The following is a 17,849-nucleotide window of genomic DNA, read 5'->3' as shown; positions in this document are numbered from 1 at the left end:
TATAATGTCATACTGTTTTAGTGTTGTTAGCCGCCCTGAGCCCGGCTTCGGCTGGGGAGGGCGGGATATAAATAAAATTTATTATTATTATTATTATTACTTACAGTACATGTGAAAAGGATCTAGGGGTCTTAGTAGACCACAAGCTTAACATGAATCAACAGTGTGATGCAGCTGTTGGGAAATTATGCTCTTTAATTTATTCTGATAATGATTTTAATGGATTTTAATCATTTTGTTAACACTTCTAGCTGAGCTAAGTTTGATGTGCAGGAAAATATGGATTTTGTTTATGATGGATTTTTATGTATGCTGTCCATGCACACTTTATTTTGTAAATGATCTGTTTGTGGTATGACTGGAGGATGTGAGCTTTGCAGTGGTCTTTGGCTCTGTGCAATAAAAGCTTGTGACAGTGTACGAGAGATGGGTTGAACTGTCCGTATAAATGCTAGATGTGTAGAGCTGCAGTGGTGCACCAACTGTTCCCATGTTATCCCAGTGGCATCCTGATATAGTACTTGTCAGGTGATGATGATGAACATGATGGTGATCATAGAATCATAGAATTATAGAGTTGGAAGGAACGCCAAGGGTCATCTCGTCCAACCCTCTGGAATGCAAGAATCCTTTGCCCGACTGAGCTATATATGATGATGATTTTATTTCATTAAATTTATATCCCACTCTTCCTCCCAAAGGAGCCCAGGGTGGCAAGCAGCAAGTGATAAAACAATAAAAAAACTTTTTTTAAACAGTTAAATCTGTATTCCCCAATACAGGTGGGAAAGGTATCAACTTAGAAGACTTGTTGGAAGAGGAAGGTCATCTGCAGGCACCAAGAAGACAACAGAGATGGCAGCTGCCTAATGTTCAAACAGACGGCATTCCAATGGGCAGGTGTCTCAACACTAAAGGCCCGATTGCTACAATGTCAAGAATGGGTATATAAAGGGTGAGATGAACTTTCAGGTATCCTGGCCCCAAGCCATGCAGGGCTTTATGCACCAAAACCAGCACCTTAAACTGAAAACTGGCAGCCAGTGCAATTCTTTCAACAGTGGGGAAATGTGTTGGCAATATCTTGCCCCAGTGTGTCCTTGAGCTGTTGCATTTTGCACCAACTCCCAGACCAACCTCAAGGCCAGCCCCTCATTTCACTAGTCCAGCCTGGAGGGGAGGTTACCAGCACATCGGTGACAGTGGTCAGGCTATCCCAGTCTAGAAATGGTCACAGCTGATCCAAAAGATGGATCCTAGAGCACCCCCTCCTCAACTACAAAACTGCTCTTTCAAGGGGAGCATGACCCCATCCAAAGCAGGGAACTTGAAATATACTCAGAGTCGAGTGTGGATTTCATGCTCTTTATTCAGCTCATAGTAGTGAGGAGGAATGGAAGTTCCCCCAGAATGTCTGCTTTATATACATTATTTACACAATGGGCCCCATGTGATTGCCTAATTCCGAGATTCACCTGTAGGCCAATCAGGATGCAGATTCACTTCCACTTGGAGCTTGATTGGGTGCCTCCTGTGGACCAATCAGACTGCTGCATTCTGAATCCTATTGTTCTAGGACCAATCAAACTGCTGCATTCTGAATCCTATTGTTCTAGGACCAATCAGACTGCTGCATTCTGAATCCTATTGTTCTAGGACCAATCAGACTGCTGCATTCTGAATCCTATTGTTCTAGGACCAATCAGATTGCTGCCTTTTGGATCCTATTCAACTCAGTACATAACAGAACTGAACAATTATCTAGACTTGGAAATTACCCACCCACAGAGTGGGTTTGCGAGGTTCGGGAGCCAAGCCATTTGGGAACCAAGGTACCACTGTAGATGCTAAATAGCACTGGGGACAAGCTGATGCTTTGTGGCACCCCCATAGCACAATGACCAGGGGGCCAAAAGACAACCACCCCATCTCTGAAACTGACCCTGGAAATGGGATTTGAACCACTGCAAAACAGGGCCTCCAAGACACATCCCACTAAATCGGCTCAGAAGGATCCCAGGGTATCAAAAGATAAACAGGGTTGCATTGTCGTTGTCCCCTCCTTCTCTGAAGGAGGAGGGACAGTAGGGGGGACCAAGGCTGACTCAGTCCTGTAACTTGGCCTGAACCCAAACTGAAAAGGTTTGAGATGATGATGATGATGATGATGATGGAACACAGGAAACTGTTTCCTGCTGACTGACAGTGTTGATCTACCTAGTTCAGCCTTCTCTGCACTGAAAGGCAGCAGCTCTCCAAAACTTTGGACCAGAGTCCTTCCCAGCCCTATGTGGAGATGCCAAGGACTGAACCTGGAATCTTTGGTATTCAACGCATGTGCACAACCAATGATATATGGCCCTTTGCTGAACATTCACTGCCAGTTTTTAGATTTGGGGCATTGTGCTAATAGAGCTGGAAGTGAAAAGTGGACGGACAGGACTGTCTCCACTGTATTTTCAGGTAACATGTTCACGAAAGAGCAAAGTAACCCAGCAAATCTTTATTAGCGATTTTTTTAAAAAAAAGAAAGGGATCTTATGACACTGATTTGTTTTCTTGCTACATCATGACCTCTTGCTGCTCCAACCTTAAGCTGCATTGATTTTTCCAGAGGGCTTGCTGTCATTCAGTTTGGAAAATAGCATTGCCCCTTATGAGAAGCAAGGGAGGAGCTGCCTCTTTCGATTAACACACATTGTACAAAACAAATAAAAGCAAATGGAACATTGCCACGCAGAACCTGCCTTCAAAGGATAGATCAGCGGGACTCGCCATGTGCCCTTCAGATGAAGCTCCAACTGCCAACGACCCTGACCATTGCCCATGCTGGCTGGGACTGTAAGGGAGTTGGAGTCAACGTCTGAAAGGTACAATGGCTTGCAGATACTTGACATCATGCATTCATCTAAGTCAAATTAGAAGCTACATTTCCCCCCAGAATGGGAACAGCGTAATACTTTGCTGGATCATATATTTTAAGCTAATCAACAAGGTCTCTCCCCACAACTTACCTCCATGTGCCTACCGTGCCCAACCACCTCTTGTTTTTTTTTTTTAAAATAATTTTTATTACATTTTCCACAAAAAGAACAAAAAAAGCATATTTTCACAAACATTACAAAATAAAATTTTTCACAAACATTATACAAAAAAGAAAAGAAAACAGCATAGACAAAAAATAAGACGAAAAAAAGAAAAAAGAAAAAGGAAATTTTGACATAAAAATAAACTCACTTTCCAATTATAACCTTCAAAACCTTATTTTCTTTGCTTCCACCCGCCTCCCGATCTTGTATTCTATGTAATAATTAGTTCAGCAAGCTCAATTTTGTTCATTTTGACTCTTAATCCCTCCCTTTGTGCTCTTAATTAACTCAGTCACTAGAACCCCTTCTTTTCTTTTTCAATGTCCTCAACATTCAAAGATTTTACAGTGTTTTTGTAAATAGGCTTTAAACTTCTTCCAATCCTCTTCCACCTGCTCTTCTCCTTGATCTCGAATTCTGCCGGTCATTTCAGCCAGTTCCATATAGTCTATTACTTGCATCTGCCATTCTTCCAGAGTGGGTAGATCTTGTGTCTTCCAATACTTTGCGATGAGTATTCTTGCTGCTGCTGTAGCGTACATAAAGAAAGTTCTGTCCTTCTTTGACACCAATTGGCCGACCATGCCCAGAAGAAAGGCCTCTGGTTTCTTCAGGAAAGTATACTTAAATACCTTTTTCAGTTCATTATATATCATCTCCCAGAAAGCCTTAATCCTTGGGCACGTCCACCAAAGGTGAAAGAATGTCCCCTCAGTATCTTTACATTTCCAACATTTATTATCGGGCAAATGATAGATTTTTGCAAGTTTGACTGGGGTCATGTACCACCTATATATCATTTTCATAATATTCTCTCTTAAGGCATTACATGCCGTGAATTTCATACCGGTGGTCCACAACTGTTCCCAGTCAACAAACATAATGTTATGACCAACGTCTTGTACCCATTTTATCATAGCAGATTTTACCGTTTCATCCTCAGTATTCCACTTCAACAGCAGGTTATACATTCTCGACAATATCTTAGCATTGGGTTCTAACAATTCTATTTCCAGCTTTGATTTTTCCACCTGGAAACCAATTTTCCTGTCCGAGTGATAGGCCTCTCTTATTTGAAAATGATGTAACCAGTCTCGCACCTTATCCTTAAGTTTCTCATAGCTTTGCAATTTCACTTTATCTCCCTCCTGCTCCAGAATTTCCCAGTATTTTGGCCAATTAGATTCCATATTAAGCTTTTTTAAGGCCTTTGCTTCCATAGGTGAGAGCCACCTAGGGGTTTTATTTTCCAATAAATCTTTGTATTTCATCCAGACATTAAACAATGCTTTCCTGACAATATGGTTTTTAAATGTCTTGTACACTTTAGCCTTACCGTACCACAAGTATGCATGCCACCCAAAAACGTTATCATATCCTTCCAAATCCAAAATATCCGTGTTTTCAAGAAGTAGCCAATCCTTCAACCAGCAAAAAGCTGCTGCTTCATAATATAACTTAAAGTCCGGCAGGGCAAACCCCCCTCTTTCCTTTGCGTCAGTAAGAATTTTGTATTTTATTCTGGGCTTTTTGCCCTGCCAGACAAATCTAGAGATTTCTTTTTGCCACTTCTCAAAACAGTCCATTTTGTCAATGATTTGTAGCGTCTGAAACAAAAACAACATTCTTGGCAATACATTCATTTTGATAACAGCAATTCTACCCAGTAAGGAAAGTTTCAAATTTGTCCAAATTTCAAGATCTTTTTTCACTTCTGACCAACACTTCTCATAATTATCTTTAAATAAATTTACATTCTTCGAAGTCAAGTTCACCCCTAGATATTTCACTTTTTTCACCAATATTAAACCTGTTTCTTCCTGAAACCTTTCCTTCTCTACTGCTGTCAAATTTTTTTCTAAAACCATAGTTTTTGATTTATTCAATTTAAAACCTGCCACCCGACCAAATTCTTGTATTATTTCCAGTGCTCTTTTAGAACTAGGGATTGGCTCCTGTAACGTCAGTACTAGGTCATCTGCATAGGCTTTAAGTTTATAGTGTTTAACTCCGACCTGTATACCCTGAATCTGTTGGTCCCTTCTAATCATATTCAGCAAGACCTCCAGGACTGAAATAAAAAGCAAAGGGGAAATTGGGCAGCCTTGTCGTGTCCCTTTCTCTATCTTAACTTCTTCCGTAACTGCATTATTCACTATTAATTTCGCCTTCTGTTCTGAGTAAATCGCGCCTATACCGTTTCCAAACCTTTCTCCAACCCCCATCCCTTGCAAATTTTTCCTCATAAAGCTCCAAGAAATATTGTCAAAGGCTTTCTCCGCATCAATAAATATTAAAACAGCTTTTGTATTTATATTAACTTGTAGCTTTTCTAAGATGTCAATTAAGTTTCTCGTGTTATTTGACAATTGTCTGCCTGGGAGAAAGCCAGCTTGGTCTTTATGAATCATTGTTGCTAAAACTTTTTTCAATCTTCTAGCTAAAATATCAGCAAAAATTTTATAATCCACATTAAGTAGGGATATGGGGCGGTAGTTCTTTAGTTGTGTCTTTTCTATCTCATTTTTCGGTATAAGCGTGATATAAGCTTCTTTCCACGACTCCGGCGCTCTTTTCCCTTCTATAATTTCATTGCCAACCTCCATTAGAGGTTGAATTAAGTAATCTTTCATGTCTTTGTAGTATTTGGAGGTTAGCCCATCCGGGCCTGGAGACTTGCCTAGTTGCAGGTTCTTAATGGCACCTTCAACCTCCTGTTCAGAAATTTTGTCATTCAGTATTAATTTATTCTCTTGAGAAATTTTTTGTAATCCATTTGTTTCCAAAAATTTCTCGATTTTGATCTCATTCTGTGGCCCTTGTGAATACAGTTGTTTAAAGTATCTCTGGAAGCAGTCTTGAATCTCCCATGGGTTTTGTATATTTCGTCCATTTACTTCAAGATTGGTAACAGTATTTAATTTCTGTCTTTTCTTCAGCTGCCAAGCTAGCAGCTTTCCACACTTATTGGCCGATTCGAAGGTTTTTTGTCTCATTTGTTTAATTTTCCATTCTATATCCTGGTTAACCATTTTCAAATATTGTGCCTGATGTAATTTAATTTCTCGTAGAATGTCCTGTGATTTAGGTTTAGTCCTTAATCTCTTCTCGCCTTCTCTAATTTTCTCTAAAATCTTTTCTTTCTTCTCCTCTTGAAGTTTCCTCTTTATAGCATTTTGCTGGATCAAAAACCCCCTCATTACAGCTTTACTTGCATCCCAGATTACTCTTTTCTCCACGGTAGTCTTCAAATTTATCTCAAAGTAATCTTTTAATGTTTTTTGGGCCTTTTTCACAATTTCAGAGTCTCTAAACAGGGTGTCATTCATTCTCCATCTAAAGGAACCAGTGGGTGTTAGTTTCATATCCATCTTCACTGGGTTATGGTCGGAGCAGATTTTGGGGCAGATTTCCACCTTTCGAATCTTGGGTGCCATCCCTCTTGTAATCCAAATTTGGTCTATTCTAGTCCAGGTCAAATTGGCTTCAGAGAAGAAGGTCCCCTCTCTACCTAGGGGATTTTTAGTTCTCCAAATATCAATCAAGTCCATATTGTCTGTCAATTCAAAAAAGGTCTTTGGTAGTCTTCCATCTTTTGTGACTACTTGTCTTTCAGATTTATCCATATATGTCGAGACAACGCCGTTCATATCTCCCATCAAAATGATATTTCGATCTATAAAGTCCATTAACGTCTCATGCAGTTTCTTATAAAACTCTGATTTCCCCTCGTTAGGTGCATAGACTCCAATTATTACTAATTTCTCTCCTTGGAATTGTATTTCAATTGCGACAAATCGTCCATGTTCATCTTTAAGGAGGAACTTTGGTGATAATTTCTCTTTTGCGTAGATCACAACTCCTCTTTTTTTAACTTTGTCTGATGAAATAAAGTCTTGGCCTAACTTTTTATTTATCAATAATTTCCTTTGGAGTCTTGTTATATGTGTTTCTTGTAGGCAAATTAGGTCCAATTGTTCCTTTTTCAGAATATGAAAAATCCTCTTCCTTTTACTGGGGGAGTTCAAACCTCGAACATTCCAAGTTAACATCTGCAGAGACATGTTGTTGTTATTCTGATGTTCCACCGGTTGCTCCTAGAAGTTGCTCTTGGTTTGTCGGCGGTATCTCTTTCCGTTGGTCCAGTCCCAAGGGAGTTCTTCCTAAGTCAGGTGGTCCCAGTCCTAATATTTCCGAGTCTTTTGTTCTGGCCTCTCTTTGTAATTCTTCTCCAAAATTTCTCAGAAAACTCTCTTTATCTTCCTCTGATCTTATCTTAATTTTCTTTCCTTTAAATGTGAACGAGAGGCCTTGTGGGAATTCCCACCTGAACAAAATTCCGTTTCTTTTTAGCAGGTCCACCAAGTCTCCGTAATTGGTTCTAAGGTCAAGCAGGTATTTCGGGATATCTTTAAAAATCTCAATTCTCACCCCTTGGATATCGAGTGCTTTCTGGTAGTGTAGACTCAGTATTTTATCTCTTTCCTCTTTTGTCCTTAGGGCAATCAAGCAGTCTCTCGGCCTATTTTTCCTCTTAACCCTTCCCAATCGAAAAGCACTCACTATCTTAAATTCTTCTTTCTCTGGATCCAGGTCCCAGCACTCCTCAAATTCCGATGTCAACAGTTCTATCAAGTCTCCTTCTTCTGTTTCTGGGACCGATCTGATTCTCAAGTTGGTCTGTTTCTCTTTAAGTTCAATCAAAGAGAACTGTACCTTGTATTCATCCAATTTTTTATTTATTGGTGGTATCTTTTGTTCTACTGCCAATACCCTCTCTTTGGCTTCCTCCGCTGTCTTCTTTGTCTCCTTAGACTCCTGCACCAGTCTGTCGATCGCCTGGGTGTTAGAATTCACATTCGTCCCCAAATCATTTACTTTTTGCCCCAGGTCCTTAATAGTTGAAGTATTTTGGTCAATCTTAGCTGTCAAATTTTGCAGAGCCGATAAAATCTTGTCTAATGTTGCAGAATCCGATCCTGTTCCTTTTGATTCTTCCCTTTCTGTGGCTTGTGGGGCAGAGAGTCCTGCTGATGATGTTCTTCTATGCAGGAGTTGCTGCTGTGCCTGCAGCTGCTGCTGTTGTTTAATTTTTGCTCTTGTTGATACTTTATCTGGAGACTGTAACTTGTCTGGTTGTTTCTCTTCCATTGCTTGCCTCTAGGAATCAAGGTCACTCACACAATTCCCGAGCTTCCTTCTTAGCTATAAACAATAGCAGCTGCAGTGGAAAATCCCCAGCTATAACACAAAGTTCCTCTAGGGGAGCAGAATACCAGGTTGTTTCATCAATGATTGTTAAACAATAACTTCATCAGCTCCCCAGTTATCTTTCCAATTTGTTGCAAGAATAAAAGGGTAAAAAAGTTATAAATTTGGAGGCTCCCTTGGTTGTTACCAGTCCTTCTAAACATTCAGCAGCAAAAGTTACAATGTCCATAAACAGTGCTTTCACAGTAGCCTTGCAATTATTTAACACAGACCGGCAGATCAGTGTCAGAAGTATAGTGGTGGATTTTCTGTCCCCCCCTTCCCTACTTGGGGGGGGGGTTCTTTTGCTCTGACAGTGAAATTTAGCTCTTTATATAAAACAAGTCAATGGTTCAAAGTTCCCTTGTCCCTTGCTTTTATTCTATTTACAGGATCGGCAAAGCGGACTTCCTGTTTGCACTTTGCCGATTTCAGGTCCGAATTTAAATTCAAGTTCAAAGTCCCGATCAAAGTTTCTAGTTTCAAGTTCAAATTTCAAGTTCAAGTTTCTAGTTTCAAGTTCAAATTCAAATTCAAAATCAAAGTCCAATACTTGGTCTTAACTTTGATCTTCCCAAATTCCAAATTCTTACTCACGGATAGCTGTTTTAATCCGATGTTTCACAGGAAAAAGGCCAGCGCTCTCCGGTAACTGCTATGCAGCTTCACTCCGCAGAAGTAGCGATCGGCTCCAGCACAGCGCTACACCCCCGCTCCGCTCCGGAGCTCTTTTCAGGGCTCCTTTGACAGTTCGGGGGGGCGCAAAGCGTGCCCGCTGAGCCCCACGGCCCCAGGCTTCACCCGCCTGCGGGTTTTTTGAGGGTCCTCCGCTTCGCTGTAGCGGTGGACCCGATTTCTGCGGAGCTTCCCCCTCCGTTTCAGAGGGTATCCGCCATTACCGATGGCGCCGCCTCCGGAAGTCTTCCGTGCCCAACCACCTCTTGAGGGAGTCTGTTCTGCTGTCAAAAAAGCTCTTACTGTCAGAAACTTTTCTCCCAAATGTTTAGTTGGAATCTCCTTTCTTGTAACATGGTTCAGGTCCTACCCTCCAGAGCAGGAGAAAACAAGCTTGTTCCATCTTCCATGTGACAGCCCTTCAGATATTTAAGGATGGCTATCATATCTCCCCTCAGTCTTCTCTTTTTCAGGCTAAACATACCCAAGTATCTCAACTGTTCCTTGTAGGCTTGGTTTCCAGAGCCTTTATAATCTTGGCTGCCCTCCTCTACACACATTCCAGTTTGTCAATATCTTTCTTAACTTATAGCACCCAGAACTGGACACAGCATTCCAGGTGTGGTCTGACCAAAGCAGAATAGAGTAGTACTATGACTTTCCTTGATATGGACACTATGCTTCTGTTGATGCAGCCTAGAAGAGCATTTGTTGTTGTTTTTTGCTTCTGCATCACACTGTTGACTCATGTTCAGCTTGTGGTCCACCAAAACTCCTAGATCCTTTTCCCACATACTACTGGCAAGCCAGGTGCCCCCCATCTTATATTTGTGTAGCTGGTTCTTCCTTCCCAAGAGAAGAACCTTTCAAATTTGCCCCAGTTGAAATTCATTTTGTTAGATTTGGTCCAGTTCTCCAATCTGTGCTGGTCATCTTGAATCCTGATTCAAGGCTACCCCTCCCAGTTTAGTGCCAACTGCAAATTTTATGAGCCTAATCTCTCAGCCTAATCTACCTCACAGGGTTGTTTTGAGGAATAAAATGGGAGAGGGGATATCTGTTTGTGCCACTTTGAGCTCCTGGGTGGAGAGGTGGGATATAAATGAAACAAACAAACAAACAAACAAATGCTAGTGTAGTGACTGGGTGCATAAAGTGTCCTGTTGTGCAGGTCAGTAGACAGGGAGACAGAAAGGGAGACAGACAGACAAGCATATGCACCACAAAGAGACACACATCTATCTTTTATGACAATACTATTATAGGACATCAATGTCATGATACTATGGGTAACGTTATGTCATCCAGAACATCTGGGGTTTCATTCGCCATCTTCCAAAGTGATATATGCCATCATCTGCCAGCAATACCTTTCTGTATAGGAGAAATGGGACAGTCTCTATGCAAAAGAATTCACACAAGACTCTGTTGTTGTTTTACTTGAGAGTAAATCCAGTTGAACGAAGCAGGACTTACAAACACACGCACAACTATGCATTACTCACATATGCGTAAGATGCAGAATATGACTCATGGCTTGGTAAGAACTGATATGCAGTGTCGGGGACCAGAAGAAATCTACTTTCCAGAGAAATTTCGATTCAGATCTCTGCCTAACCACCAAGTGCTCTCAGCAACAGTGGGCATCTCATAATTTCTCAGCCAGCTGACTTCATAGGCTTGCTGCAAGGATAAAGTGGGATAAGCTATGTCTGTTTCCTTGAAATCTTTGCAGGTCAGGAAGGGTACAAACACGATAAATAATGAAACACAAACAGCTGCAGTTCAGCATTCAAATCAACAGTTTGGCATGTACATGTTCGGCATACAACCACTTCCAGATACCTTCGCCTGCATCTGTCATTTCGGTGGCCAAGACTTGTAATTATCCTCAGCACTAATAAACTGGCATTATAAATGTGCAAAGAACAGAAAACCACAGGTCTCTCTCTGCATCCCACCCAGGAGGAACAATGGGATTAGCCACTACCCAAACAGCCATTTATTCCACTCAACCCCCTCCCTGCGCCTGCTTTTTCATGTAATAGGTACTTTACAGTTAATATACATGTAGCTAATATCCTCTTTTACTGCCCTGTTTTATGGCTGCTGTTTTGTTTGTTCAGCTGCAGTTATTTTGGCATTAGATTACTTGCTAGTGATAATCCATCCCATTGCATTATGCTTGAATATATCCGTTTTGGGACTGGTTGGTTTAACTGTATTGATTTCGAGAATGTTATTAATTTGCAAGGCTTCTCTGAAACTCATCCCTCTGATCTCTGCCCCCTGACCCCCACCACTTCGTCTTAATTGCCTGGAATGCAGTGGAAGATATTCATGCCACAAAGGGGGTATTTCCTTCCTCTCAAATCTTTTCCTAAATCTGTTGGATTTTATGTGCGTGCCTGCACCCATACTTTCATTATTTAGAAGCCAGTGTACCCTCTGTGGGACGCGGGTGGCGCTGTGGGTAAAACCTCAGCGCCTGGGACTTGCCGATCGCATGGTCAGCGGTTCAAATCCCCACGGCAGGGTGCGCTCCCGTCGTTCGGTCCCAGCGCCTGCCAACCTAGCAGTTCGAAAGCACCCCTGGGTGCAAGTAGATAAATAGGGACCGCTTACCAGCGGGAAGGTAAACGGCGTTCCGTGTGCTGTGCTGGCTCGCCAGATGCAGCTTCGTCACGCTGGCCACGTGACCCGGAAGTGTCTGTGGACAGCGCTGGCTCCCGGCCTCTTAAGTGAGATGAGCGCACAACCCTAGAGTCTGGCAAGACTGGCCCGTACAGGCAGGGGTACCTTTACCTTTACCTTTATACCCTCTGCCGACTCAGTGACATTTGGTAGTAATGGAGGAAAATTATTGGCCTTCCTTCAGCAATTGTAAACACAGCATAATTAATTTTTATATAATAAACTGACAGCCTTTGAAAGAGAGCAGAAGTTGGAAAAAAAAAATCTCTTCGTGAGCTTTGCCCATGTGACAAACGTTGTTTGCACACAAAGAAAATGATCAAACCTCACGTCAGACACATGAATTTGCATATATTGGTTTCTAGCATTTGCTAAGTAATCAAGGAGAGCTGCGTGCTTTCACACCTACACCAGGCAAAAGTGCACTGCGGAATCCTCTGACTCACTCAGATTTCACCTCTGCAATCGAGCGCTTGTTTTCCATAAATAATGCCTGGGTCACGATCCATCAAAGCGTAAGGCAATGTTTGCTATTTCCCCTGATAAGCTGCATTTCTCTTTGTCAGGGTCAGCTCGAAATTTGAGGGGCCCTCAGCAAAGTGTCCACTGGGGGGGGGGGCCAGCTGCAGACTTCCCTAGGGGCAGAAGTATGGGCAGCTATCAGCCACCATTTCCCATTTCCCACAATGCTTCTGATGTGGTGACACTCCAGGGCATTGTGGGAACTTTGGGCAGCTTGTGCACAGTGACAGTTGGTGGGGCCCAAGTGTTTATGGTGCTGATCCCTGCGTGCCTGTTATCTACCCAGTAGCTGAGTACAACTCCAGGTCTGTAGTGGTTTCTGCTGCTTGACAGAGAATTTCCATAAAGACCAACTGAACGTTCTGAAAATACCTCTCGTTGACAAGTTATATAAGAGTTTCTTCCACTCCACCATGGATCCCCCAAACCAATCATTTATGCCTTGGCCAAACAGCACATGTCTTTCTTTCCTCTGGTTCCCTTTCCTAAAACTTTCATCAAGGGCTGCACAGTCTTTCCGTACTGAACAGCACTTCTCTCCTATTATAAGAAAACAAAACAGCACTGAGCAGATAGCCCTCCTGTAGGAAGGCTGTCGTTGTTCCTGTCCATCTCTTGGAGACACCAGACAGGGTATTGCATGACTGCATGGGATCAGGGCCAGGCCTAAAATAAACAATAATAATCCAGGGAGCTTGTTGCCATTTGGAAAGGCCCTAAAAACAGCTTTTAATCCATAATATATCGCTTCAATCATTGTTATGCGTGGCAGCAAGTGAAAGGGGGGGGGGGTTGAGAGAGATGGGAAACCTGGCATTCATTCGAATCAATGTCACTTTATTATTCGGCTTAAACATGTGGGGAAGTGGAAAATCTGATGTAAGCATCATTTGCGGAAAACCTGGCAGCAGCAGACCCAAAGAAGGCTGTTCATGTCTCTTTAATGGTTGTGTTGGCAGCGAGGGCTACAGCAATTATTGCTGCTCTCATGAGTAAGACGCAGCTATTAAAAGCACCAATGCACCCTTCCAGACCAAACATTGGCAAGCCTGTTCCATTCAGATGCATGAGGTTTACAAAGACTCTGTGTCCTCTGTTGCAGCATTGGTTATCTTACTCTAAACCATGGGAAACAAATTGTGGGAAATGATGCAGAGACAACACATGTCCACTCTTATAAAAGCCATGTATTTGGTTCCCCCAGGTCAGTGGTTTTCAACCACTGTGCTGTGGCACCCTGGGGTGCCTTGAATGTTGGTGCCATGGGAAACACTGGCCTCTGTCCCTTTTCCCTTTCCTCCCTCCTCTGATACCCTCTTGCGTCTCTGCATCCCAAAGGCTTACACAGCTGTTTGTCTCAGCAGCCCTGGCTACAAGCTCCCCAGGCGAAGGGTGCCTCTGGGGCTGGCCAGGGGGTGCTTCCCAGGCCCCTGTGGGGCAGTGTGAGAAGGCACCTCTCTTTTGGGTGGGGGAGGCAGCTTAGGGACATGCGCTGCCCAGAGGACTCTTAAGGAGAGGGGAGAGGAGAGGAGGCTGAGGGAACACTCCACAAGGGAGGGTGTTCAAAAAGGGGTGAGAGGCTGCCAGCTCTGCAGGGAAGGCGGGGCATAACTGGGCTCCTGAGCCCCACAGGGGTGCTGCAGAAATAATGCAGTTGGTCAAGGGAGCCGTGGACTCACAAAGGTTGAAAACCTCTGCCCTAGGTACTGGATGTGGCTCACACATGGGTGCAGAAACTGTTAAGAGTTTGACTGACATTCTGGATTTTAAAATAAATCATTGTTATTTGAAGTTTACTCATACATCTGGTGTATCTTTTTTTAATTGTGTAATTATTGTTTGCTTATTTGCTAATTTTCCTTTCAGTACTTGCATTTTCAATGTAAAAACAAATAAATGCTAGTTTAATAAAAAAAAAAGAAATTGGACGGGCAGTTTGGATACGCACAATCCTCTCTTGACCTAAGAAACCCCCATATTAAGCTTGCCAGATTGCAAACCAGAGAAGCTACAAGCAGGACTCAGCTTTCATCCCCCTTGATAGGCATAAGAAGCGGATGGGTAAGAGAACTGGTGAATAAATAAGGCTCTAGGTGCTGCTGATTCATAATATCCTGCAGCACTGCCATTTTTGGAAGGTAGCACAGGAATTCTTGGTAGCAGCCTGACCACCATATCCCCTGGGGTGCCTGAATTGGGTGCTTTGACTGTGTCAGTCATACCACAAAGCCAGAGCAACACATCTCTTGGCCCAGCCGATTCTTCCGTTTGTGTTTGTGTGTACCTTTGGACAGCACTTAAAGTGCTAGCAGCTAGGCAAATGATAAAGATGCAGGAGTCGAGGTTTTGCTTCTTCCTTGTGTGAACAAGCACGCCACCTCCGACATTCCCCACCAGCCCCTTTGCTGGTGACAGCAAAGCAAACAGTTTAATAGCCGCAGCTTGTTGAGCAACAGACTGGCCCATTTTTCTTCTCCGTTGCCCCCATTTGTCTCCCAAAGAAGCGGATGAAATTGTTCCTGGGCAACAGGTAGGAATGTTTCCATTGTACTTAACCCAGACTCCTGCCTCTGTTGTTTTTAAAAATGAAATTTCATTGTGACACAGACAAGCTATTGACTTTGAGACGTGAGCCAACTGCAAATGAGCCGCCTGCTTTCGCAACAAGTTTGCTTCACGAAGCAATTTGACTCTCTTTCCCCTTGCCCGGCGCTCCATTTTGATTGAAACTGGGCCGGTGCTTTTCCTTTTTGCAGTGTCCATTCCCTCCTGCCCCAAATCAGCCAGAATTGCTGAATGGATCTGTATCCTCCCTTTCCCACGCACCCCAGATCAGCCTGAACCCCCTTCATCCACCACTTATCTCTCTTGGGGCTCATCTGCTTGTCCCAATGCTTCCCCCCTGGAAAACCTGATCTTTACCACTGAATCAGAGGAAATGTCATTTAACAACAACCCTACAATTCGGGGTCACTATTGAGGCAACTGTGGGCGCAAGGGTGCCTTTGGCATCTTCCCCTGGTACCCGCAAAGTGTCAGGTGTGTGTGCAGGAGCCAGGCCTGGAGACCAGTAGGACTTTGCAGGACTGGGGCCTTCCTAAGTTTGTTCTGAAGAGGCAAGGCGCAGCTGCACAGGTGAGGCCAATTGGTGACTCACAGCACCTGGTGGCAAGAGCCAGGAAGGGATATAAGGTCAGCATTTCCCTTTGGCTCTTTGCCACAGCAACGTGTTCCCTGCCTTGTTGCATTTGGCTCCTTGACTCCTTGCTCCTTGGCTTCTTGACTCCCGGCTGTGTGACTCTTGGATTCTTGGCTTCCTGACTCTTGGCTTCTGGACTCCCGTTCCTGCTCCCACCCTGCCATCTTGCCCCCGGTCCCAACGTCCCCAGCCCGGACTTCGACTGTTCATGAACCAGACCGTGACACAAAGGCTCTGAACTACAATCCCATTCGCTGCCCTCCTGGTTGCAAAGTGGTGAGGGTAATTATTTAAGCATGGATCCTGCCTGGAAAGAATGGAGGAGAAAGGTAAGTGTTGATAAGCCCACACAGGAACAGAGTGATTTTATTTTTGGTTAAAAAAAATACTGGCAAGCCCATTTGTACCTCAAGCGATCCTGGAGCACACTTCTTGGATCACATAATGCCATGGAGGGAAACAACAGTCCAAAACAGCTTCTGTTCTGCTGGCATCAAGGCTGGGGACAGCTTCCAACTAGAACTGTCACAAAGGGAACAATTGCTAGGGCCCTTGCACAGATTTCTGGAGGCTGGGAGCTGAATTCAATATGATGTTAAATGCATCTTTGCGTTTGAAGTGCGAGTGATTAAGAATACAGATAGCCTCAATTGGGATGCAGCTAAGAATTATAAGGATCACGGCATGCATGGACGGAGAATGTAAGCCTTTTGCCAAGTAACCCTGAAGCTCGTGTTTGCATCAGAAGGAAATCTTCCATTGGCACGTCCAAAGCAAATACCTGCTTCAAAAGGAGGGTTTTTCCTCAGAACCACAGCTGAGGAGAAAAGAGTTAAAGTTCCCTTCCTTGCCTGAAGTGTTGCCAATAATTATAAGCCCCCCTCCCCTGGTAATTTTCTGGTGCTATTTGAATTGTTAAAACACCTGTATGTCAAATGCAAAGCTGTGCAGTCTGGCTGTGTTGTTTATTTAAAGTATTGATAACCCACCTGTCCACTATGGGATAGCCAGCCTCATGTAACCAACATGCTTAATATAATTAATGCATGAAGGCGTTAGTACCATAGAGTAAATCTCTGCGGGGGTTCTCACCAAAGGGTATTTTCCCCAAACCTGGATCTTGGCATCCAATATTTCTCCTTTCTATATATTTCTCCCCCCCCCCCTTACACCAACATCCACCTGTATTTCCAAGGCAACTTAAGAAGCAGTTTAAATCATACAAAGAACAAACTCCTAAATCAAGCAATCAAGGCATCAGCAGCAGGAGCAGGTAGCAATCAGTGACATTCTTTATGCTTAAAACACATTAAAAATTTTAAAAATGAAAGCTAAAAAGCCCTAAACTGGGGTGTTCAAGGGCCAGACAGAGTGGGCTGGAAGGCCACATTCAGTAACAGAGCTGAGGTTTCCCACCCCTATGTTAAACAGAACTGTATTGTCCAGTAGGGCCTCTGTGGTGTTGCACCTATATTTCAGAAATGCTTGCATTGTCAGCTCCAGATTTTGGGAGGGGGTGGCCACTGGGTGAGGTGTCCTCAGTGAACTCCCTCCCTAAGTGGCTCCACCTCCCTAAGCAGATCCCTCCCTAAGTGGATCCACCTCCTCATCACTGCCTATTCACCTGCTCTCTCTTGCACCAAGTCCAAACCACTGCATAGAAGGAAGTCAAGACAAGTGGAGTTTGCTTCTTGCTTCTCCTTACTCTTGTCACTGCTTGTATAAGTGAACAAGAAGGAAGAAAGATGAAGAAGGCTGGGGGGGGCACCCACCTGGGGGGTGGGAGGGTATCAGTAGGTGCCCACTGGTGCCAGCACTTGGGGCTAGGTCATGGAGGATGTGCCAGTGTTGGTGCTCTCTCATTTTTCTTATCTTAAATTCAGTTCTCCACATTTCTCCAAAAAGAAGTGTGCTGCCACCTGCTTTGCTGGACGTTTGGGATATGTGATTCCTATTATTCCCCCCCCCCCAAAGCATTTGGGCACACTTCTTCTTCTTCTTCTTCTTCTTCTTCTTATTATTATTATTATTTTATTTATTTATTTGGTGTTTGATGGTACCCTTAACAAATATGAAAGCTGCAAAATATCCTTATAAAATAAAATACAAAATTCCTTCCAGTAGCACCTTAAAGATCAACTAAGTTAGTTCTTGGTATGAGCTTTCATGTACATGCACACTTCTTCAGATATCTGAAGAAGTGTGCATGCACACAAAAGCTCATACCAAGAACTAACTTAGTTGGTCTTTAAGGTGCTACTGGAAGGAAATTTTTTTTTATTTTGTTTTGACTATGGCAGACCAACACGGCTACCTATCTGTAACTGGAAATATCCTTATGACTGCCTCTCTTTTTGTCATGTTGTATTTTCTATTTTTTTGCTTTTCTAAACACTTTATCTGAATGTGTGTGTGTGTTA

General features: G+C 43.2%; 1 protein-coding gene across 2 annotated transcripts in view; it reads right to left on the bottom strand.

Moving 5' to 3' along the window:
• Nucleotides 1-17,849, bottom strand: part of LOC307217785 (opsin-5-like) — a 76,760-nt gene that overhangs the window by 39,923 nt on the left and 18,988 nt on the right. Inside the window, exon 1 of one of the 2 annotated variants that reach the window (XM_079979668.1) lies at nucleotides 12,155-12,371. The exons of the other annotated variant lie outside the window; for it this stretch is intronic. The gene's annotated coding sequence lies outside the window, so the exon portion shown is untranslated. Of the gene's footprint in view, nucleotides 1-12,154; nucleotides 12,372-17,849 lie in introns of those variants that run through there. 2 annotated transcript variants of the gene reach the window in all.

The sequence above is a fragment of the Podarcis cretensis genome (genome assembly GCF_951804945.1).
Source record: "Podarcis cretensis genome assembly, chromosome: 6".
NCBI lineage: Eukaryota > Metazoa > Chordata > Lepidosauria > Squamata > Lacertidae > Podarcis > Podarcis cretensis.
The sequence above is the reverse complement of the archived record's forward strand: the minus strand, read 5'-3'. Positions and strand labels throughout refer to the sequence as shown.